This window comes from Carassius gibelio, chromosome A7 (assembly GCF_023724105.1).
Source record: "Carassius gibelio isolate Cgi1373 ecotype wild population from Czech Republic chromosome A7, carGib1.2-hapl.c, whole genome shotgun sequence".
Taxonomy (NCBI): Eukaryota; Metazoa; Chordata; class Actinopteri; order Cypriniformes; family Cyprinidae; genus Carassius; species Carassius gibelio.
The window spans coordinates 25,346,237-25,371,057 of NC_068377.1; the positions used below are offsets into that span (position 1 = coordinate 25,346,237).

Consider the following 24,821-nt stretch of genomic DNA (forward strand, 5'->3'; position numbering starts at 1 on the left):
TAAAACTAGTGTGTGTGTGTGTGTGTGTGTGTGTGTGTGTGTGTGTGTGTGTGTGTGAGTTGACTGCAGTATAAATACATCTGGAACCTGGAACTTATGAGCAGTCAGCACTGCAGTAGAATAGAACACTCCAAGCAACTCTGTGAAAAAGTACTTAAAAAAATACAAGGCAGGAGCTTAAAATATGAAAATTTGAAGTTACTGAATATCCTTTGTAGAACAGTTACATCAAGAAGTTGAAAAAGTATGGCACAGCTGTATATCTGCAAGAGTGTCATGAACAAAGTGGCTGTGCCAGAAAGTTACTGAAGGAGAGAGGGAAGCCACTAAGAAACCAATGACTACTTACAAGCTTCAATAGCGAAGATGCAGCAGCCTTTGCCTGGCATGTGGGAGACTCTGAAGCCAGCTGGAAGAATATTCTATAGACTAATGAGACCAAAACTGAGGTTTTTGCCATCAGACTAAACTCTGCGCTTGGCATAAGAATCATGAGAAGCCCACCATCCCCATGGTGAGACATAATGGTGGGAGCTCCAAACTGTGGGGACGTTTCTCTCCAGCAGGCACTGGAAGACTTTTGATGGTTGTGAGTAAAAAAAAAAAAAAAAAAAAAAAAAAAAAGCAGCAATATCAAGGGGAATTCCTGGAGGAACACCTGATAGAGTCTGCAAGACACCTGCGACTTGAGAGATGATATGTGTTTCATAAAGTGAATGACCTTAAGTGTAGAGCCAAAGCTTTATAGGATTAAAACAACAATGTTAATGCATTAGAGTGGCTAAGCCAGAATCCACAATCCAACTGAGAATTCACTGGTGGACAAGGGATGAAAACTGACTGAGCTCAAGCAATTCTAAAAAAGAAGAATGGCCTGATTTGCAAAGATGTTCCATGACTAAACGCTGTAACTGCTACCACCTATGAAACACTGACTAGAAGGAGAGGAACACATATGCAAAACACAATTTGGTATACATTTGGACCAATTAGATGTCACTATGACATGACATAAGAATTTTGGTTGCTGAAAAAGACTAAATCAATAAACTGTTATAGGCACCACAATCCGAAAGTCAAAATAGGAACTGTCCTGAAGAACTGACCCTCATCGCAGCTTCGGAGATTGTAGGGTTTTTCAAGCCACTGAGCCATTAAGTCATCTCTGCTCTTTGGCTTGGTTACAGTGCAGGAGTCGTGAATGGATCGGACAAGGGTGCAGTGTGCAACAATTGTGGGTTAAGTGCATTCCTCCAGGGCATAACAACAGAATCACAGGGGCATCAGAAGCAGCTGATCCTCTGCACCCCTAAACAGCAGTTCAATTGAAAGGGAAGAGTAGCTCTCAAATCTCACTGACGGACAGTCAAACGGGGCGCATAAAGGTGGGTTGCACCAGATACTTTTAACCCAAAGATTGCAGGTTTAAGTCTTGGTACTGGCAGGGATTGTAGGTGGGGGGGAGTGAATGACCAGCACTCTCTTCTAAAAAGTAAAAAAAAAACTCTATATTGTACCCCCAATACCTTGACTGAGGTGAGACACTTGAGCAAGGCACCAAACCCCCAACGGCTCCCCTGGCACCGCAGCAAAGAAAACACAAAACAAAACAAAAACAAATGGCTGGCCGCTGCTCTGAAATGCACACATTACAAATGTGTGACACCATACTTGGCTACATGTCACGTCACTTAAATACTACTACTACTACCAATAAATATTACAGTATTTCACAACTGCTAAAACACTAAACCCCATTCTCTGAACCCAATGCTCAGTGGCCTAAACCCATTTGTCGAATCAGTCACTTTGTAGGCAAAACCTTAAACAAGTTCAGGTAGTTAAGACACTGTTTGCAAATCTCATCCACTCTTTTTGCAAAACTCTAAACACATTCTTACTCACTAAGACACATTTTGCACTGTGTTGCAAAATGGTAAATACATGTGGCAAAAGTTAAACACAACTACAACACAACTGTCATCGTTTACACACAACAACTCAAAATTGTTCACACTTGTTTCTAATGATGTGATCAAATCAGTTGTCTAGAATATAAGCCAGTATAGGTGACCCAGGTACGGTGAGTGTTGATACCACGATGGATGGAAACAGTGAGAGGCAGAGGAGGAAGAAGAGGAAGAGGAGGAAGAGTACAAGGACAACTGTGGCCACCATAATCAGGACATTCAGAGAAGAGAACAGGTACATTTATTGTTTTTCTATTTTGACATTTGATATTGTACATCACTTTGACAATAGAAAGGGAAGTGGGGGTAAAAGAAAAAAAAAGATTTAGAATACAATTTACATATGAATGTGATGTCCATTACTATTGTTTATGTTTGTATATATTAGAAAGCCCATTTTCCCTTTTGTAGAATTGCAAGACTACTAAATGGGAGTGGAAGTTCTCCCAACAGCAAGAGGCTCTCATCGTTGATATGGTCCATCAAAACAATGTCATCCGTCATCCGACTTCTACAGCAAAGACTTGTAGAAGACAATGTAAACTTTGAAGCTATCAACAGTGTCAGCCTTTCTACCATTTCCCGTGGCTCTCCACCATCGGGATGCTGAGGCAGAATGAGTCTCTCATTGACTTTGATTTTGCATTTGCACAATGTTTTGTGTAATACACTTTGCATTTAGAGTTGTCTTTGTTCTTTGAGCTTACTTTATTTTTATGCTGAAAAAACAGAAATTCTATACTGTATTACTTGCAGAACTTACAGTATGCAATATATTTGCTGTATTGAGTTGTGAATTATTTACTTTTATTTACGGCAAAATTATTTTCTATATGCAATTAAAAAATATATATATCTGTAACTACATGCCCTGAACGCTGTGTTGTCAATTTTTTGATGTAGTGTCTAATGAATGCTGATGAGTGTTTGTATATTGACTGGATGGGTTTATGTTTTTGAAAGCATTGTTTGATTTTGAGCACAGATCAAATGGTTTTGAGGCAATTGTTTGATTTTGCCAGAAGAGTCAGGGGTTTTGTGAATGTAGTTTAAAGACTGGGTTTTGTGTTTAAAGTTTTGATAATATGGGTGAAGGTTTCAAGAAATGTGTTTTAGCAATTGTGAAATACTGTAATAAAAAAAAATATATTTATATTATGTTAATCCCTTTTGCCAACCATTATTATTATTACTATTATTATACATAATTACAGTAATATAACTATTTAAAAACTATATGAAAAATGAATATGAAATATGAGTATAATAGATGTGTGATCTCTCACAAGTGAACGTTGTTTTTGTTTTTTTTACACAGTTTTCTGAAACATTATAGAAGCCATCTGTCATGGTGGATACCCATCTTCACCAAATATAAGTAAATTATTTTTAAATTCATTATTTATTTATTTATTTTACATCTGATTTACTGCATACTGATCAGTCCTGTACATAAAATGTTAAGATATTCTAACAATAGTGCATGAAAATTAAAGCTGCCGATGTCTTTACCTTCTCAAAGCAAAGAGGAAAGAAATGGGGTGTAAATGATATGTTTAAAAGTCAAGAGGCCCTACCTTTCCTCAAGCTTCATTAGGCATCTAAAGATTTAAATGGATAACCAATGGGATGAAATGGGACAGCAGGCCGAAGGGACTGATGATTTTTTTTCCGTGGTGTCACTGTGCAGGGTTAATTACCCACAAGTGACACCTAGTCAGCTCACCTGTGGATTGGTGTAAATCACTGAGAGGTTCCTCAGCTACTTGGCATGAGTAGGCGGCATGTCTTTGTGCTCCGTGCATCTGTACTCCTACTCCCATGTGAGTATGTGACACTAAGACACACACTGAATCTTCCCACGTGTCATGAAGCCCTCTCCCAGAAAACTTAACTTTGGCATTTGTCACAAAACTTCATTAACACCTCACATTAGAATTTAACACTGCACGCTTTGTGTCCACAATTAACATTTTAAAAGGAAGCCCTTGCAACGGTTCTTACCATGCTTTTGAGCCGTCTCTAATGTAGGAGCCATAAAGCTATTCTCCTTCTTAAGAGTCTGCAACAAAACGCTAAAGCAAAGCAAATCAAAGCAGTTCTGTGCCATTAAGATCAATCAGTAACATCCTCCTGCTAAACTTTATAACCTTGATGGCTTTGAAGGAGTTGTCTATTCTTCTTTATCCATAGTGACGCAAGATGCAACATCCCAGCATCAGATGCGACAACCTCTGACTACCTCTACCATGATGAAAGCACTGAGCAAGCCCAAAATAGCGTGCCAGCCCCATGGGACAACCACTGTGTGTTGACAGAGCATCTCTATGGTTTTTTTTATCTAGTTTTCTCTGAAGCTCTCTTTTCTCCTGGTCACTGGTTTTGTTTACATGTAGGGCCAACGGGTGAATGGTATTGATGGAAGAATCTGTTTTTAGCTGGATAAAATAAAACAGACTAAATATTTTATGTCTCCTGCAGCATAGTCAGACAGCAATCTTCTTATATGGGGCTCTGCCCCTTTAAGAAACCAGCCTTCTCCACTGCCGGATATGGACGTAACAACTCCCTGAAGGATTTGGTTATAATGGGCTTGGCATTTGCAATGGTGATTGACACCGAAGACGAAGTGAGTCATCTGCATTGATATTTCATATAGAGTGGTGTTGAAGGCCGGGTTCCCTGGTCTTGCTGGACGAAGCAGCTCTGGGAAGAGAATATAGGTGATGTATAAGGGCACAACATGAGAGATTGTAACGGAACGGCTCAGTGGTCTTTCACAAGAAGAAGAAATCCATATCACCTCTTTTATTGACACGTCACAGGTCAGGGACAGAGAAAAGGGCCATACTGAAAGGGAAAAGAAATAAAAGCCATAAACAAAAAATGCACAAGTTTTGCAAAAGTTGTTTTATATGCTTAACAAGATTAGAGATTAGAGGAGGCCTTCCGGGTTGCATTTTTTGCCTTTGCCAGCAGATGGGACAGGAGAGCAAGGAGTTACTCTGAATTTTAAAGTACATTCAGGAGGGTCACCTCCGCCAGACAAAGACTTTCCAGTAAAGCACACTCTGTCACAGTCTGTCAAACTACAGTTTGTGCAAAAAAGGCAAAGCACCCATCAACAAGACAAAAGCTGTGGCAAAGAACAGATGACCCACACGTATTTGCAAACAATTGCAGTCGAGAACCTTTTCCTGATTTGGCGCACAGCACTGACAAGCAAGGAGCAGGACCAGAGACAGATAAAGGAGTCAATAGACCTGTCTCTCAATTGCTCGCTACACTAAGTGAAGAAGGCCAGCAACTTGAGAGATGGTACAAATTCTACCCGTGTCTCCCATGTCCAGTTCAGTTACAGCAGGGGATCTAAAATGTCAACCGGGGGAAGTTTTGGAAATATCTCCTTACACCAACAGACGCACCATCAAGGAGAGAGACAAACTAGAACAGGATCACTTTTCCTCATCATGTGGTTGCCATGGCACAAGGGAGATTGGATGGGGGGCGTGGAAATGTGTGGCTTGTTACTTTTTTTCCATTCTGTGTTCGAACTTGACACGAGATTCGGTTTACTTGTAGGTGTGCTGTGCTCATGGAGAGCATGTATCTGTCATACACCCCATTCACAAGCCTGTGGTACAATATTTACAGGGACGACAAAAATAAATAAATAAATAACAAAAATGGTGTCACTTACTCTTAATAGGTTGCCTCTATGGTGTCTCTGAACATGAACTGAGTATCAAAATTACAGCTACAAAACAAATGCCTTTTTTTGTCTGCAACAAGTCATTCTCGCTGCAGAATTTCATCAGCATAATCTCACACTTCAACCAGAGATTAGTTCATTGATTGGACTTAAAAAATAAAAAAAGTAAAACAGCATGCATCCGGGCCTCCGAGAGGCTGTCAAACTCTGCTGGGAAAAGGGAGTTTCCTCTATAATTACCCCCCTTGTCACTAATTTGCATAACTAGCTGGATGATTGACGCCCGCTGACAAAATCCTGCAATGTAATGACTATATTTGTTCACCTCATTGTTGTACAGCTGCGAGTCTAGCATAGAAAATGTGGCTGTGCGCAAAGAGTGGGTTGTTACAAATATGCACACTGAATTGCTATTTATGCAGCAAAATATTACATGACTTAAATTTGCATCGTTTTTTTTTTTTTTTGGGGGGGGGGGGGGGTATTGGTTTCAAATTGATAAATTCAATAAGGACGGACCAATCAAAATTCTGGCCAATATGGGAAAGTCAATAATTATTTGCTTGTTACAGCAGATAACGGATAAATGGCCAATATTAAAATTCTGTTTAGTCTGTTTTGTTTTATGACAAATTTGTTTTACTATTGATCCAAATTAAAGGGGCTCTATGTAATTTTTTAACTGTATCAAAGTCATTCAAGTTTTAACGTTTGTTATAGGTGCCCACAGCCAATTTACCCAATTTTCAACACCCTGGGTTACCAGTTTGTGGAAAACACAGCTTACGGCAGCCATGGAAGCCAGCAAATGAACTGGGTCCGAAATCACTTATTCTAACCACCCAAAAAAAGCCTCAGCACCCATCTAAAAGGCTTTCTGACCAGAGCCATATTAAAATGCAGATAAATCAACTTATTTACAGAACTTACATTATAAGGCTCGTCTCCTCGTCTTGTAGAGAAAATAGGTTTACCCTTTGTAATTCTTCTAGTTATCTAACTATAGCCAAAGTCCCTTTAAATCATTTTACTCAGCAGCCATCTTTGAAATGCCTCTCGGGCAGCTATTTCAATCATGCAAGAACAGCATATTTTTCAAAAAGTTTATGATTTAATTATTTGAAGTCACCAATGAAAACTGGCAACAAATGTCACGTGCATGTTGTTTCTTATGCGTCAGAAAAGCTTTTCTATAGCAACCAGAGCATCTGACGGCAGCTGCGGTAATGCAATGACTTCACCAATTAGCGATTGGCTCTTTTATTCAGAAGGCAGGACTATTCCACAATATTGCGCATTGCACTTTCTTACATTCATAAGTAATAGGAGTGCACTGTCGGAAGTCTCACCCATTCAGAGGAAATCTGTTACTTCCACGCTGAAAAATAATGTGGACCATCTGATGTCAAAAATTACTTTGGTCATATTTATGTTGGTGTATGCTACCAGAAAGCATGTCAAAACATAGTCCAAGATGGCTTCCAGTAACACACTTGGCAAGCTGGAAGGAATTTGAGTGATAGACATAGACCAGGTGAATTCTTAAAATCTCAACCATGTTCCTGAGAAACAAAAGATTGACCCAGAAACACTTAATGCAGGAGAGGGCCACTGGACACCTGCCAAATACTACACCACAAGGATTCGGGGCCAAAGAGAAAAAGAGAAAGGGGCTAGGCAACCAATGAAGTGCCTGCCAAAGCACAGGAAAAGCATCTGGCAATTACTCTGTCAAGAGGAATTGTGTAGTTGATTTTACCCATTGAAGTAGACCGCCAAGATGCATGTGTTCTCTTGCTCTACATCGCTTGTTTGTATAGCATCCGAGAAGAACCAACCTGACATGCTTCCACGAGTCTACAAATGGATAGGAGGAGAAGGACAGGGATAACAGTGGAAAGAAAAATTTTCATCCTGCTCAAAGATGTAGGCCCCTGTCTCCTTAACCATATGTTGTGCACTGGATTAGGTCCGAACTCACTCAGACGGAACACTTTGTGCCAAGGTTGATTTTAACTGCCTCTGTTATTTGTAGAGCAGATTTGTCTATTGTGAGTCTGAATAAATAGCAAAGAGCGACAAAAATCACACAACATTCCTCTGCTATTGAAGTCCTCAAAGGAAAGCCTGATGCAGTGAAGAGTACAACAGAGGCCTTGGAGTCAAAACAACATTTTCACATGCCACCAAAAAGCCTCAGCAGCGAGGCAGATGTTTGCAGAGTCTCACCACCACCTTGAATGATGGCTGCTGATATTCATTTTGACGTTGTCTTGACTGAGTGTGTGTGGGCAGTTTAAGGTGACTATATCTACCTTGCAGAGGGACGAGCGAGGAAAAGCCTAAGGCTAACACCAAAAAAGAAACTAACCCGAGCTGTTAAAGTTGTTCAGAGATCTGTTGCCTTTACCATGGACCACCCCCAGGTGAATCTGCAGTAATGTATGCTGCTGCAACTGGATGTTTTAGTATGGATGTTTCTGTACTGTAGGGCTGTGTAGTGTGCTCATTTGCTCTCGAGCACACTATCAATGTCCTATGACACAGAGCTCGACAGCCTCCCGGCCCCCATGCCACCAACTCTGCCCCCCAGCTCATGAACTTTTTATGAGGCGACTGGGACATTTGATCACTGGAGGACTACAGTGATACCGTAACAGCTCTTTGTGCGCCACAGTCTGTCTGTGTCATGCATCTATTTTATCCATACTTTCTTGCAAACTTGGCTATCATCCCGAATTTTTGTCCTGCTAGCTTGTACTTGTTTTAGCTTTAAATTAGTCTCCGTGCCAAGCTTAAACCCTATAGTAATTTAAAAAGTTGGCCAAATTCCACTTGAACAGCCCAATCATCAGCTTTGATAAAATATGGATAAAGACGAAAACAATCTAAAGCCATCTGCCTCTCTCAGGGAGTTGTTTAACACATTACCCTCGGCATTAGCCAGCATGCCTTATTTAAAAGCTCTGCCTCTGTTACAAGGATGTGAATATTCTAGCAACTCCTGGGTCGGAAGCAGGGGGAAAGAGGGGAAACATTCAACTCTTGAATTTCTGTTCGGTAATCAAACCACTAAGTGGCCACACATATCGTTTATTTATCATTGAACCCAATTTAGAGCAAAAGGTCTTTGCACGTGAGACATTGAGTTATAAGATGTAGTTCTCCAAAATCTACCTTTTGTACTCCTGTCTGATTGGCATTGATAATAGATTTATCTTGAGTCACAGAAACCTCAAAAAGGACAATATCAAAGAGAGTGAGAAAAGTGCAAGATGGGTGAAAACAGACATAACTGAGAAAAATTAGCCCTATTGATTCCTGCCTTGTGGTTTGGTAAAGGCTTTAAAAGAGCCGCAGTCAGTCATGCACTGACAGATTGTGGGCTCGGGCCCATTGCGCCCAAGCACAGCTAAGCTATGATCTGATGGAGGACCCCCTCTATCCTGCAGGGAGAGGAGGTGGAGTAGGATAAAGATAGGAGATGGATAGCCTGAGAAAGGGATTTATGTCTGGACGGACGCCCCCGCAGACGTCACAGGGTGTTAACTATGGCACTTGCAGCAGCTCCTGTCTCCACCCACCCCTCACTCTAAGAAGTCCTGCAAAACTTTCCTTGCTGACAAGCTCTCTTTATGCACCAGACAGGGAGTGAAATCTTTGCTCGTGTCTGAGAGAGGAAGCCTCTGAGAATGTCACTGCTGGGGTGTGTGGGAGGGTCTTTATTAATTAACCTTCATGTACCCTTGTTACTTTTTTTCACCAGCCAACGTGTTCACTTGCAATTATAAATCTCCTCATACACTTAATAAAAATATGCAAAGGGTTTTTATGACAGTATGAGATTTATGAATAAAATAAGGTCTGTGGTAAACATTATTTGTTAATTGATCTACAACATAAATGACTCACAGTCATAGCTCAAAAGTTAATTATGAACATCTGAATCAATATTTGAATCAATAATTTAATAAATGGAGATATTAAAGTCTGATGCCATTTTGTAAAAAAAAAAAACTCAAATTAATCAGTGTTATTAAATTATTTGTGTTTTCAAAACCTGACTGCACAGGTAATATAAATGTAAAAGTAGAGGAAACAAACATGCGCAAATAAATATATTGTTGTGCTGGCCGACATAATCTTCAAAACACTTCTACCAAAGTTGCTATTTTACCCATAATTGAAAAACCCCAGAGAGAGTCCATGGTGAATTAGCTCTCCAGGTTTGCTTACAATTTGAGGCCACAACCGAACACCTTTAGTTAGCATCTATAGGCAAAACTTCAAAAAAGAAAAAGAAAAAAGCACAAAGAGTGCTAGAACCAACGTCTTCTTCAGAAATAAAATATGCTAACATGCTAAACTTAGCACAATCAAAACTTCAAAGAAGCTTAGCATTTATTTGAATGGAGAGCGGTCTTCCTCAGGCTAAATTTAGCATGTTAGCATCTTTTACCATCCAAGCAAGACTTCAAAAAGCTTAAGCATTTTTTTGAAAGGAAATCACTAGAGCAACTGTCTTCCTCAGGATTTTTTAAATATGTTTACTCTGGCTACCCAGTCACTGAGGCAAAAAAATAAATAAAAAGCAAGGAAAAACAAGGAAAAAACATAAGAAAACAAAACCAGCAGACAATATGTTCAAACACAGCATGTATCACGACAAAAATAATATGTGCAGAACAGGTCAAATGTGGAGTCCTCTGTGACATACACAGCACACACACACGCAGACCATTTTAAATTATTGAGTATCACTGCATGCGGGATTGGCAATAATGAAATGTTGGAAAAAGGATACAGCAACAGTGTAGTTCTGACTCTGGAAGTAGTGAATGGCAGCTGATAATGAGATGTTTTGATACTAAGGGTGAGGGAAAGCTGGAGAGAGACAGCGCCTGTGTGCCTGTATGACTCACACACCTATCTGAGAAACTATAACTCCTCTCTCCTTCCCTTCTCCTTCTCTCTGTTCTTTCCCTCTCCTCAGGATCTAGGAAGTACTACCTGGATTTCATCAAAATGCTTATTAATAACCATGGCAGGCCAACGACATCATTCATCATTGTTTTCATCACAGATGTAAGAAGATGGTGCAGTATTTGTGGTGGGCAGAAACGATTGGACCCGATTGTTAGGAATCTGCTTGTGTGAAATGCTAAGTGAAGTGACATGCAGGTTACAAAACGTTATATGGTTTTATCGTGGTTTCTGAACGCTGAACTATGACATTCTTTGAAGTACCCTGCAATATGGTGTAAATAATTGCATTAAAAACAGGGTAAAAATAATGTGGTGATACTATGATATTGATATTGAGTATGATTTTTTGTTTTGTTTTGTTTAATGAATGAGGACCATGGTATACAACATTTAACCATGGTTTTATAATTTGACATCAACACTGTACTATGATATCACCATGCTGAGAGACAGATTAACATTAACGTTGTAATAATGTGAAGTAGCGACCAATCTTTTATAACATACATCTGAGTGACACAGATTATTAAAAAAGAATAAAATGTAACATTATATCCATCGGTTGTTGATTGGATTGATGCGATCTGAATGCAAGCTTGTAGTCGATTGTCAAGTGACATGGTACATCAACAATGAAAGGTCTGTTGTTTCACTTAAAGATTAAACTATAACTACACCGCCATAGTCAAAAAATTACTTCCATTGCAAGTCAACTTAAACTGTTTTTTTTTTTGCCAAAAAAAAATTGAAGTCAGGCTAAACCTTGTTTTTCCCATATGTAGACTGTTCTCTGTTCAAAATGGTTAGGGTTTAAAGTCCAGCCTGCAAAACTGGGGTATGATTCTAAAGATCTTCCAATACCAGAGGGCCTCCTTTAATATGCCTAAATGAGAGCAAGACAAAAAAAAACAAAAAAAAAAACAAGGTCATATCTGATCTACCACCCTTTATTCAAAAGCAGCCCTTGATAGAGCCGGGCCTGTATTTAAAGAGCTTTGCTCGCCTGGATGAAGCAGGGAGTATTACACTATTGTCAGCAAGCTATAGGACAGAAACAATACATGCTATATTTAAACTCTAATGAAACCAAATTCAGAGTAAACGCTTAAAATGGGAGGGAGAAACAGCTTGAAGCCTTGAAGTTACTGTTAAAAGTAAGAGAGAGAGCAAAGGGAAAGGGAAAAAAGGAAGAGATGGACTCCATCCTGAAGGTGAATTTCATGCCAGTAGATGTGGACAAAGGAGGCGCTGATCTGTGACTACTGTATTAGGACCTGTAAAGAGAGGCCTAGTTAAATGAAGACAGTCTTGTAAAAGAGTGATGACAGAGTGAGAGAAAGAGAGACAGAGAGACATGAAGGATGGGAGGAGGAGTTCAAGTCATTTGATTATGTTTTCGAGAAAGGAGGAGAGATGAAAAGAAAGAGAAGGATATAGGGATGGAAGGATGGATGGGTGGAGAGGGACAGAGAATGTGAATGGTGCAGTGGGTAAGGCCTCTGACAGAGGGAGCCCTGAGGCACAGTGTTTTAAGACAGAGGAATTAGCAGTTCATAGAGGATTTTATACAGCAAAGGCCGCTGGATGGGGGAAGAGCACAGGAAGAGTGCATACATGCAACCTACTTACAAAGAACTAGTTAAAGGCATGGGGTTAAATCGGGCTGGAATGATCCGGATTGGCCCAAAGCCCGGGATTCAGCTCAGTTCTTCTCACACCAAAAGACAAGACTGTGCTGCAACACTCAGTTCCTTGTTCACCCCTACCTGTTTCCATATGGAGCAAGTAAAAAATCCCATTCCCATTGATTTCTAGCGATAACGTATTAATATTTCAAGACAGGCCTACCAGGAGCTCCATGATTGTACAGCACAATGTGCTTCTGTATAAACCACAAGTCAGCATGACTTAATCTAAAATAATAATTAATAAATGCAATTTGCAATTTACATTTTACCTAAGAACTACGATACACATAAGGAGAGATCCACCAGTCAAAGAAGTCTGTTACTGTGGAAACAGGAATTGCTGGAAAGGAGCTCAACATTGACTGCTCATTCCCATAAATTATTACACATGACGTAATTGAGTCAGTCTCTCTACACTCTCGAACTATGTGAATAAGTTGGGATATCTTGCAATAAACTTCACATTTTCTGCATTTTATTAATGCACTGAGAGTTTTATATTGCACCATCTTGTCTGATTTGATTTCGTCATTCATAATGCTTCATGGGATGAGTAGACCTATTTCAATACCTCATAAATGCTTTTAGGCAGACAGTTTTGTGCTTTTGTCTTTTTTCAGACTCTTCAAATATTTTTGGGCTTTGAATGGAAGGTTTAATGTTGTGATTCATCTGAGCACTGGTTGGTTTGGTTCAAGGATTCTTAACTGAAAAACATTTTGCCTACGCAGAAAATAAACAGAAAAATTTAAGGCAGATTAAACAGTTACAAGGTCACTTTTGTGCTCTAGAGCAGAGGTGTGCAAGCATTTTACTAGGGGGAAAACATCAAACTTGATTAAGGGCCATGGGCCAAAAGTAAACTCTGTATTATACCCACCTATATTAAATTAAAGAACTTTAGAAATCCTTCTATGTCTTGGTGCTTCGAAAAGCACAGAAACATAATCAAATCCGCAAATAGACTAACTTCAGTATTCTCTGAAAAGGATTATTTACTGAATCTAAAATTCTAGAATGAACAACTGAAGAAACTTCATTTCTAAAGGGGTCATATGATGCAATTTAAAATTTTCCTTTCTCTTTGGAGTGTTACGAGCTCTTGGTGCATAAAGAAGATCTGTAAAGTTGCAAAGACTAAAGTCTCAAATCCAAAGAGATATTCTTTATCAAATTTAAGACTCGTACACACCACCCTAAAATGGCTCGTTCTAACACGATTTGCAAATGTTCATGTAAAGAGTCGCTGTGTGTTTCATTGTGAAAGCTAAACTAATTGTTTGGCCTTCCAAAAGAGGACACAACTAGAAATCAGTGGTTAAGTTGTATTTCAACACTGTTCCAGAACAGTCCAATCCAAATATTCAGATGTGTGCAGCGCATTTTATGGAGGATGAGGACTGTTTCCTGAACTAGCCTGCAATGCGTCTGTGGCACAACGGCTGTTTCTATAAAGTGGGGAAGTTCAAATGTTGCAAGGGCAGTCTGATGCTTCTGACTCACAGCCTGTAAGTACATTATTTATATTTAAATAATTTGCCACTGATGATTCAAACGCGAGTTTTGAGCAGTGTAGAGTAGGCTTGTTTGTTGTTTCTCCAATCACAATTGGATAAATGGTTTTACATTTACTTAGCATGATATGCAATGCAATGCAATGCGTAAAAAGACAGTATAAGTCATTATAATCAGTAATTATGTCCCAACTGGATGCAACAAATGCCCCATTTTTAATGTTTTTTTTTTGGTTTTGTCTCGTCTAGTAATGTCCAGACACAAACAAATTTTGCTATTTAACTGGATCTTCTTAGTGAACCAGTTAAACCAGTTCACCAAAGTGAATTGAATCGTTTGAAACTGGTTGCGTCTCTAGTATGCACTGATCCACAAATAACTTAAGTTATTCGGTTTATAAATGTGCCTTACACTCCCTCTGACACAAAATAAACCAATATCCCGAGTTATTCAGTTACTCCAGACAGTTCATTGGCTGCTAAAAGAGAACAGATGATGGGATGTGCACGAGCAGAGCAGCTGGACTGAGTCTCGTGCTGCTGGCCTGGGAGACGGCATAGTATGTTAAGGGGCGTAACATTTCCATCACATGTTTGAGGCATTCGGCCAATCACAACACACTAGATAGCCGGCCAATCAGCTTTGAGCCTTGTAAAAATCGACACATTTCAGAAAGGCGGAGAATAGAGGAGAAACAATATTGTACATTATATGGATAACCGCATAAACAAATTGCATTACACCAAATATACAAAACACTGTTTTCACTGTTTAAAATCAACAGTTCCAAATACAATTTAAAAGTAACTAAAAAAGAAAAATCTAATTTCTGAATTGTAAACACATAATTTTAACATTGAGTTATACATGCCTGGCTCTCAACTGTAGCTGAAATATGACTCATCATTCATAGTGGAGTATATCCCCAAAGGACCCCAAGCATGAAGTGCTGACAGACTTCTTCACCCACTCTAGGCCCTCCCACCTGAGCTTACCACCTGTGCAGGTAATTCAGAGTACATTTCCACCGACTCTGCTGTTAAGAGTCCATCATCAACAACACCTGAAGAGTTCCTTTTCCTGACACGTCACCAGCGCTAGTGACACTGATGTGTGTGACCTGCACAAAATGGAAAGATTTTATAATTTAGATTTAATAAAGGCAATTATGCCTGTTTCAAGATGAATGCAAACATTTTAGGGATGCACCAACATTAGAATTCCAGTCAGTACAGATAATTATTGCCATGTCATGGCCAATAACCAATACGTTTTGCACATTTAAAATTCAAAATGTCTTGATAGTTTTGAAACACTACAAAAATAAAATTAATTTACAAGTGAGTGTAGACCAAATCTCTTTGTGAGTGTTTTTAAAGATCAACTTTAAGTGAGCGTTAAGTGACAGCGTAGTTAATCTAGTTGTAAATATACATACATGTTTCCAAAAGTCTAATAATCAATATGGTACCAAAATATTGTGCATCCCTAATTTTCAAATATTTCCGGAAATTACAAATCAACACGTATGCTTCTGTGCACTGCGTCATTTTCTTTCTTTTTCCCCAGGTGAGGTCTATCAGTTGAAACCCAGCACTGCACAGGGTAATGCATACAGCCCACCTGACCCCTGAGCTTCTATCTATGTCTCTCGACCGCTTCCATTTCAGGCAAAGCAGATGAGAGGCCCATGCCCTGTAACTCAAACACTCCTCACTTATAAAACACAACCAGAGTCTTTTCACTGAAAAATGCATACGCATGCCTGGTCTGGGTGTGTATATGCTTGTCAGATACGTATCTACATGTAGTTGTAGGCTATACAAACAACATGGGTATGTTAGAGTTTACAGAGTTTACAAATTTCACAGTACACTAGAGTCTTTTGACTTCTTAATTGTGATATTTTAATTAAAACAGAACAATCTAAAAGAGGAAAAATAAATCAACAGTTGGACATTCTATCACTTGATAGTGCAACAGCCGAGAGAAAAACTAAGCAAAAAGAAAGAAAATTGAGACAAATATAAGGATATAAAGAGAGATCTTTCATTTCGTAAATGTGCTTTTTTATCATAATGAAGACTGTGATTATATATATATATATATATATATATATATATATATATATATATATATATATATATATCCAAAAACATAATCTTTTAGCTGAGGGGTTTACAAAGGTTTTTCTTACAGCCCTAGTTTAACTCTCTGCCCTCAAGCCATCTATACCTCTCAAAACAAAGTGGTATACAACCAACCAAGACACCTGCATCACAACAACAAAATGAAGCGCCATACATTACAATTCCTGTCACTCATAAAACCAGAATGGGCCCTCATCACTATTACATCCATCCATTCAGGAATCAACAGGAGCCGGTGACATGCTACTTTAAAACAGGAGTCAACACAAGAACATCAACACATATAGATCTACATATTTTGCAGTGACATATACAAATTAACTGATTATGTCCATCAGTCAGATGCATCAGCACTTTAATTAACTCAGAAACAGCTTTCAATCAGTTAGTCTAGGCCACGGCAGGAAGGCTTTGTGCCAGGAAGCTGACTCATAAAGCACAAAAACTTTATATGTTTTTTTTTTTTTTCTCCTTGTCTACCATACTTTCAGGGGAAGAAGTGTCTGCTGAATGAGATCTACTAGTGATTAAAAATGAAGAGAGGTAGGGAAAAAAAAGAAAAAGAAGTATAGGCTATCTGACCTTCTGTGAAGCAACTGCGCTTCCGGCCCTGGACACAAACTGTTATGCCTATTGACACCTGGCTCCCCAGCATGGGATCGGTGGCGCTAAATAACACTCAGGATCAGCAAGACGCTCTGCAAGTATCCGGCTCTGAAAGCATCGCAGTCACATATTGCGTATAGTTTTAGTCAGTTTGGGCTTTTAATTTGGGTGTAAAAATTTGGTCTGGCATCCTTTAAAATTAGCTTTTGTTCAAAGTTGTATCCTCACCTCAAAATCTCTGCTTACAGTGTGTTTGACATGTGTAAGACGGTGTGAGGGTGGATAACAATCATGAATTTTATTCTCAGAGCCTCGTTCTCATAAGTGAGGAAGCATCTGTGAAAGTGTTTAGCAAAGAACAAATATTTCTGCATCGTAAAACAACATCCAGAGTTGCTCTTAACCCCATTGCCCTTATTAGTGCACCTGCATCAAATGCGATCATGACGCTCGACCACCTGACTAGTCAGGCTTCTGTATGAAAATCTGGTGCAATAAATTACGGAAAATCATAATTCAAATAATGGCCTGCCTGTGGTTTCTGAGCTTTCATGCAAACCCCAATCAAGGCCATGTTGCTGTGATGAGTCATCGCTCTATCCAGCTGTCCAAGGGGCATACATCTGATTAGCAAGCCCACGCTCACCCAGTAGGCGCAAATGTAAATATTGTTATAAAACCCTCAGTAATAACTCCCGTGTCTTGGAGAGGCTTCACTTTATTTATTTTCCCCCACTTTTCAGCAATATTGTTCGGATGGAGACCACGTACTTAAATATCAGTTATTAAAGCGAGCAGTCAGGTGTGGGTTTCCAGAAACCATTCTTCAACTTCAGGCTTCTTTTTTTTTAAGTCTCCCACGAGGAGCTACTTGCATCATTAGTGTAATTATCCTTCACATCATTGTTGGAGTTATTTACCCTCAAAGAAGTGGGTGTTTCGTTTCACCTACAGAGCTGCAGAGTGACACTCTGCACTGTGACTAATATGCCGCAATATTTACATTTTTTTTCCCCAGGTCCCTGAAGCGAGAACAACGTTATAAAATAAATAAATAATAATAATAGAAAAAAGATCACAAATGACATGCAAATCAAAGTTCAAGGGCTGCTGTAGAGGTTGCATTTCCTGTAGAGGATTAGAACAGTGCATTTCTTAGAGATATACATACAGGAAGTGCAAAAGTGACCAGCATCGCCCTGGGGGTGGGGGTTCAACGGGCGTGTTGCCAGGGAGACTCAGAATGCTTGAGGGCCTCAGCTGAGCTCCCACTAAGAGGCTGTCCCCTCTGTGCCAGCTTAGCCACCTGGTGCAGCCATGATACATTTGGCTAATGATGTCACGGACTCTCTTTCATACCGCGCCCCCACCACTGCGGCCCAATTGTTTATTCATGAGAGTAATGAGACGTCAGAGAGAGTGAGAGACAGACAGAGAGAGACTTTGCTCATGGCCACTGATAACCCCAGACTAAACTTGCAACCTTACGAGGCTCGGGCTTAATATCTGGCCGTCAATCAGCTCTGCCATCCCTTGCCGGAGTGTTTAATTACAGAGATCAATTATTCACCAGCCTCGTCTTTCAGTGGGCCACACTCCTCAAAAAAAAAAAAAAATACTGCCACAAGCTGAGGGAGGAGACAACGGCTTGCCAGGAAAGAGCAGAAATATCCCTAGTACAACATGTCCACCAGGAGAATGCCGTCTGCACCTTACCTAAGATCACGGACCTATTTGCCATGCATGATCGGTGCGAGTGTAACATTACATGAAAATTTATTGTGGTCTGCCAGCTGTCCTACTGGCCCCGTCAATGCGCTGACGTCATGGCTTGTTGATAAATACTACGGCGTCAGCATTGCTGATTGCCATCATCAGGTCATTCACGGCCGGCCATGGCATTCATTATTATTTTAGGATCCCACTATATTTTACACAAAGTATTAAAGGGAAAGTTCGCCCATTACTGAAATTTTATCATCATTTACTCACCGTTGTGTCCTTCCAAACCTGTGTGGAACACAGAAGACATCCACACAATGAAACTCAGTAGGGTTCTGTGTTGTTCTGGACCACATTGACTCAAAAACAAATCATTTTTGGTGAGAAAATTAGTTTCCATTACTTGGTGAACTATCCCTTTATATTTAGGTGTAACCTGTTGCAGTGCCCCCCTCAAAAAAAGTAAAAAAGAATCTTCATGTTGGTGGTGTGAACAAAAGATATGCACACAAATGACAGCAGGTGATATTCTACCTCAGTGAAAGAAGAGAAAAGAAGGTCCGGCCATGATGTGCATCTTGTCAGAGGGTCACTTATCACTGGTCTCCGTGGTTTATGCAACTCTAAGCTCATCCCATTACCACCATCCAGTTCTCAATCATTGAAAGACAAACTGTTCAACTGACCCCAAATCAGACCAAAAGGTAACTTCAGCCAGTTCCAGAAGCCTCCCCCGTTCTCCAGACTGACAGCTCATTAATCTCCCTTGGCTGCGATCCCTCCTCCCGGGTGACAAAGCCAGAGCCAGAGCAGAGGATTCCCCAATGCCTGGCTGTGTCCATCCCCGCTGGTCCAACTGCCTGGATCAGACACTCTCCACAGGGAGGGGACAAGATGGTAAAAACCAGAAAAGTGGGGTGTTGGAGATTTCGACTGGCAATAAAACAAATCACTTCCTGTCAGGGTGTGTCTTTAGTGAGTGGGTGTGTAAATGTGTCTCACCAGGCACTAAGAGCAGGGCCACTAAATGAGACAGGACATGAATAAAGCAGTGGCTGGCTTCAATTGTTCGTGGGCAGGCTCCAGGGGAAAGCCGGTAACTTGGAATCTATCACAGGAGATTGGCTAGGTCGTGGGTGGACGTCACAGAGTAAAAAGGCCCTTTGGTGAGATCTGAGACTGGGCCCACCAGATCGCAGTGTATAAATTTAATAGACAATAACATATGCCCCTTCACCAAGGAAACTGGAGGGAAATGCACATTGCAAACTGTCAATAAGAATGAGCCTTTTGTTAAAAAGCTCTCCTCAGGACATTCTAACACCATTATGCTCCTCAGCTGGGGTTGAGGGGGTGAGGTGGAGTTTAAAGTTAAAATACTTCCTAAGTCAGTTTAATGCACAGGGACAACCTTAGTCACAACATATCTCTTTATGTTGGAGCGGCCTGACATAGCAACACTGGCTCAACCAATAGCATTATTTGGAGGTGGGGCAGTCTGTTTGTCCAACCAATGGGAGATAAGCAGAGTGATTGGGGAATACAGTGTTTTCCATAAACTGATTTATTTGTGGCAGCCCGCAACTATATCAACACTGACCTCCGCAAATATAAAAATTAATATGCCTTAGTAATCTTTCATCAAAATCGTTAACCTCCCCTCCCCCTCAAAACAACTATGATAAATAAATGTTAGACTTTGGTAAACATTAACAGTGTTATTAAATTAGTGTTGTATGAAAGAGTAAAATTAGAGGAAACAAATAGCAAACTATGTTTAGATTTCATATCCAAAAATCAACTGTTAAATTAAAATCTCTAATATTGCATAACCAATATGGTACAGATATATGGTATAGATAACTCTAATATCGTTTGCATTACATTAAAGTCCCAACAATGCCCATTTGCCATGAAATGCCAAGCCTCTGTCCTGCCTCTCAAACCTATTCTTCTTTGAAATGTCAGTGTTCAGATTATGAGATGTGACTAAATCCTGTTAATGAAATTCATAACAAAAACTGAGAAGACAATACATACATGTAGATGCATCTGTAATGTTAGTAGGCCTGCATGAAAAGCCAGGGATAAATTAATGGTAACACATGTATATGTGACCCCTCTCACCCGGGTCCTCTTTGACGCTCCTCGCACTCGCTTCGAGCGGGGCTCGAACTCGGGTCTCCGGCATGGGAGGCGGACGCACTAACAAGGAGGCTAAATGGCTACAGCCACTAGCGTCTGTCGCTAGTGAGTCTCTTGAGATCGGGGAGTGAGGTTTACCTGCACAGCACTACTCGCTGGCCTCCGTTACACTCACCCCCCCTAAACCTCACTCCCATCCGGGTCACGGCACCAATGTAACCCCCCTCACCCGGGTCCTCTCTGACGCTCCTCGCACTCGCTTCGAGCGGGGCTCGAACTCGGGTCTCCGGCATGGGAGGCGGACGCACTAACAAGGAGGCTAAATGGCTACAGCCACTAGCGTCTGTCACTAGTGCGTCTCTTGAGATCGGGGAGTGAGGTTTACCTGCACAGCACTACTCGCTGGCCTCCATTACATATACAGGCCTTCTGGCCTTTCTAGTTGGCACTGACACTATGAGACGGCAAGAGGATCCTTACTAAAGGGTCACATCTGGTTTTGAAATTGGTCTGAAATGACATGGAATGAAAACGCTGAACCTGTGAACTTCCTCATATCAATCTGTTACTCTCAGTTAAGCTCTGTGTGCACTTGAAGATTGGGACAGAGAAGTAAAGGTGGAAAATGAAATGAAGTAAAAATGAAATCAGTCTCACTTCAATTTCCATTTAACGCAAACTATCCCATCGCCCTACATACACGCACAGCCGGAAAAAACTAATCCAACTGAACAAATCATTTAAACCAATCTTCAACTAATGTTCAAACAGAAGGGAGCAAGGTATGCATCATTTCTTGGTCACATACAGTGCAGTATTACACAAAGCTTTTGGTCTGATATGGACAGGCATGCATGTTCCCCTCAGACATATGGATATTCCCACGCCTTTCCGCCGTCTTTTACTCCGCTGCTATTGTCAATCTCAAATGGCTTTCACATTACACCCCTTTAATCAAACTGTATGATTCAAACTGGTCATTATTCAATTAGCCAAATGCTACAATCACATCCTGATGGCTAAGATAATTAGTGTAAAATGGTTACCCAGCTGGCAAAATGAATCTGCAATTCAAAGTGAATAGAATATCCAATTGTACCAAATGTAATTTTTTCAAGGCTAATTTGGTGTCTAATGAGGCTGCTCTAGTTTGGTTAATCTATGGACAAGTGGAAGGTGAAAAAGGCCAGAATAAGAGAGAATAGAGAGAATTAACAAAGAATTTCCTCTCGCCCTCTACTCATTTTTTCCATCAATGGAGGTTTCTATAATAAGACACAAAACAGGCTCATGAAACTAACAAAATGAGAATGTAAAATGACAGGTCACTATGATTTCGTATAATATTCATTGTTCCTACTTGTACACACTTCCATATCTGTGCTGTGACATCTATCTTCACATTTCAACAGACCACAAACCAAACCCGTTCATTTTCTCCAAGATTTGTGATTTAACTTACATTACAATTATTTACATTGTAACATTTTATGATTCAATTATGTAATTTCTCAAAAAAAAAAATTTGATCACTTTGTCTTTTTCTGACTTTCAGGTAGTTTCTTGCTTTGAATCAAATGTCATAATCTTATGATTCATGCACTCTACAGGAAAGTACTAAAGGCAGTACAGTTTCATGCTTGAAATCCCCAAAACAGGGCTGGGAATCACTAAAAACTGTTTTGTAATGGCTCTGGGTGGTAAGCTAAATATGGGTAACCTTCCCTCAACTGTTTCAACAGTTCCCATGGCAATAGCAAACTTGGCCACGACACACGTTGGTAAAACCCTTAAGCAGAATGAGAAACAGTCTGCAGCTGTCAAAGTGTTCATTCTGGATTTTTTTGTGGTAATTATCCAATTGCAGATAAAAAGTGAGGCTGAGTAACCCTTCTGAAACTTGAGCACGGGAATACATTTAATATTCTATAAAAAAGAAACCATGATGTTGTCCGAACCGGACGTATAGAAGCAAAATGTTGTCAAATAAATAAAGCAAACACCCTGTCATCACAGAGCATTCAAGGGCAATCCCGCTTACGGAACAAATTTTGATGGATTGTCAGTGAGATCTCTACTCTGCAGCTGCCGTGCCAAGGGGTGATGCGTGAAAGCCCTTCACCTGTGCTGCGTAGGAGGTGGCGGCTGGCTGAAAGCCTACATTTACCCACTTTGGTGTAATTGTAGCGTTTACTCTTTGATTGCCTAAGAGCTCCATTCATACTCACTCCTGCCTCGTTGGATGAGAGCTTCTGCAGTGGGGTTGATTGCTTTACAATGGCAGATCAAAATATTAGAGTGATCCCTCTGAGCGGTCACAGTAAGCGTTTGACTAACAGTAATTATTAGGCTGTCTGTCAGTGCAATAATAAAGGAAGCTAAATTGTTAAATGGGTGGGGGGGATCTTGTTCATGCTCTTCTAATAATTACCAATTTGCAGCTTGCTTTCTAGGTTTTGATACTAAAGGCATCAAGCTATAAAAAAAAATACATCTGACTAGATGGCTGAAGCCATGGCAGTAAAAGCACATCTTGTAATCCTGCTGTAACTACCACCTAGCATTAAATCAGTAAGACACAGCATTTAAAATACCTGAATCATTTCTCCACATATTAGGCCAAAGCCTATATTTAGAATGAGAAATTGCTTGTGTATATACTGTACATAATTTCATTTTAAAACAAATTGACTTAAAAGCATGTTCTGATATCCTTTTGCCCCATTCTCTGGGAGGAGAAATTATACTGAGCTCTTTTGCTCTTTAAAGAACTGATTCCCTTTCAGTTCATTTGTGTGAATTTAAATTCGTTTGGCCACAATGAAATGGAATTTAAATTGGAATGACAGGAGGAGAAATTTACATAATTGCAATTTAAAGAAATTGAATGTGTAATTTGTGGAAAATGTGTAGAAGAAGGTTTTGAGAACACTTTAAAAGAAGGTTTGATTTGTAAACATGCATTGACTGTGTACTAACAATATATTAATTGCTAACTTAATTTCTACATTTTTATCATAAAAAGATGACAAAAGATCATTAATGTTATGAAAAAAGTGAATTACTAATAAAAAATATAATATTTATAAACTAACATTAAACTAGATTAATACACACTGTAGAATAGGTTGTTCATTGCTAGCTCATGATAGCTAAATGTTAACAAATGTATCTTATAAAGTGCTACCAACACTTATAAACTTTTTTTTACTTCTAAACAAGGACATCAAGCCAACATTCAAAGTTTATCTTGACAAAATTTCTTATTTGAAAAATATGAGTTTTATGAATTTTAATTTCAATTCTAGTTCCCTTTTGCTAATTCAGTTCAATTTGAAGAAGCAAAGTGGAGTACAAAAGGCATTCTTGGTTCAGTTCTAAATGACGCACAAGCCCGCTGCATACACAAACACATCTGTGACATACATTCCTTATTGAAGCACAGACGGTGTTAATTATTATTTCATTTGATTATTTGGTTAAACGCAGGCCTTTGGCAGGCTGTCTCTGCACCAGTTGGCCCATGGGCGGATAGTGAAGTTAAGAGGTGCAAACCTTAGTCAGGAGTGGTGCGGTACTGTGTCGCCAAACGTTCTGCCAAAAACCCAACAGTGGTGCCATCACTGACTCAGTCACTGACCCGGAGCCCCCACCTGCATGAGCAACACTTTGAGCCGTAGGACCAGTGATGCCCATCTCATTCTGCCCACTAGAGCAGAAGGCCCTTTGACTCACGCCCATCTGGCCTGCTAGCACGTTAGAGTACGCCAAGGTCTGTGAGCACACTGCAAACTTCCCTACCCTTTCCAAAAGGGGACAGTTAACAAATCCTAAAAGTTTTGGTGACGAGCAACTTTTTTTTTTTCTAGTCAAGACGGCATGTGGTTAACAGAGGCGATGACAAGTCAACATTCCGCCTCCAGGTTTTCCCACATACATAGACAAATACACAAACACTAAAGTTCAATGTTGCACCCTGTGTAGGAGTTAAAAAGGATGCACGTTATGTTCTTCTTCATTAATTAATTCCATTGAAACATGTCACGAATCCCATGATTTCTGATGATACTGAAAGTCAAAAAATGATATTTGCACCAATATTTTGATTTAGATCATATATTCATTTATGCATTTCATATTTTACAATCTTTTCTCATGAAACCAGACTTAATTACTAAACATACACTACTGATCAAAAGGTTGAAATAATTCAGATTTTTGAAAGAAGTCTCTTGTGCTCCCCAAGACTGCAATTATTTGATAAAAAATACAACAAAAAAATTAATAATTGTATTTCTTTTTTTAATATATATATATATACACTAGA

General features: G+C 39.7%; 1 pseudogene; it reads right to left on the reverse strand.

Annotated features, from left to right (window-relative positions):
• LOC128016941 (12S rRNA N4-methylcytidine methyltransferase-like) overlaps positions 1-24,821 on the reverse strand; it is a 64,170-nt pseudogene that overhangs the window by 38,568 nt on the left and 781 nt on the right.